General features: G+C 37.4%; 1 pseudogene; it reads right to left on the bottom strand.

Annotated features, from left to right (window-relative positions):
- The window catches only part of LOC103212930, a 15,148-nt pseudogene extending 14,063 nt beyond the window's left edge, over positions 1–1,085 (bottom strand).
- Positions 1,086–1,344: the final 259 nt, after the last annotated feature.

The following is a 1,344-nucleotide window of genomic DNA, read 5'->3' as shown; positions in this document are numbered from 1 at the left end:
CATAATTTGTCATGATCCACACAATCAAATGCCTTTGCATAGTCAATAAAACACAAGTAAACATCTTTCTGGTATTCTTTGCTTTGAACCAAGAGCTGACTGCTCCTCTGTCCGGAAGAGACAATAGAGAAACACAATATCATCAATCAGAACAAGGCCAGGGTGGACTGTTGACCAGACTGTGAACTGATCAAATGGAAGCTCAAGGTGAACTTGAAAATTAAAACAAATCCAAGAGAGAAAAATTACAACGTTGAGTATATTGCAGTTCCCTTTACCAAAAAACCCAAACCCACCATCATCGAGTGAATTCTGATTCATAGCAACCCTATAGAAGAGTAGAATTGCCCTATATGGTTTCCAAGGCTGTAAATCTTTACGGAAACCGAGTGCCTCATCTTTCTTCCACTGAGCAACTAACTGGTGGATTTGAACCTCCATCCTTTTGTTTAGCAGAGCAATGCTTTAACCACTGCACCACCAGAGGTTGTTAAGAACTTGGGTCTCCCATGAGCAGTGCCAGGGAGTGAATCTTCCTTATGATACATTTCCCTCATCCCACTGTGGGGCAGAGATTTGGTGCTGGGCTCTTCCCTGTTCACTGGTCATTTTCTTTTCCCCCTGAGTTTCACAATAACTGGTACTTTATTTGCTTAAAACGTAGACAACATGGTCGGTTTGAGAAGAAGTTTACTGTGATATAGCTTGATCTTGCCATTTACATTCTAGTATATTTTTAGTCTTTTCCCCCCCGGGGGGTGGGAATGGGGATTCTTGATAAAATTTAATCCAAGAAAAAGAATAGATACACATATATTTTAAAAACATGAATCATTAGAGAATGAGATCTGAAATCAAGTGCAATTTTAGTTTTAGCAGCCCCTAATATTTTTTTAAGCTTTTGAAGACTGCAAAAATTCCATTTTCACTGTCTCCGAGTCTCTGAGATAACAAGTAATGAATGAAAAATTAAACTCACACCCTCAGACAAGGTCAGGCAATCCCAAACCCCACCCTCCTCCAAGATAAAAATATGAATACTTTTTTGTAACAACTCAGAATCCATCTTTACCTCCTACCTGCATCATTAGTGGAAGTTTAAAGCCCTGGTGTTTTGTTTTGTTTTTTTCAAAGACACTGACACTTGTGTATATAGATAATAAAAGCTCATACTAGAGGACAAATGATTTTTTAAAAAGTACAAGTGGGGAAAGAACCAGTCATTTTTAACTAAGATTCTTCTACCTTTTTTAAAAATTATACTTTTTTTTTTTTATTTTAAGAGCTTGTTTTACTTTCAACGTTATGTGTACATGTAGTTTCACTCCCCATTTACCATGTCCA

This window comes from Orycteropus afer, unplaced genomic scaffold (assembly GCF_000298275.1).
Source record: "Orycteropus afer afer isolate SDZICR_OR568_19922 unplaced genomic scaffold, OryAfe1.0 scaffold01164, whole genome shotgun sequence".
Lineage (NCBI taxonomy): Eukaryota > Metazoa > Chordata > Mammalia > Tubulidentata > Orycteropodidae > Orycteropus > Orycteropus afer.
This window is presented reverse-complemented; position numbering and strand designations above follow the sequence as displayed.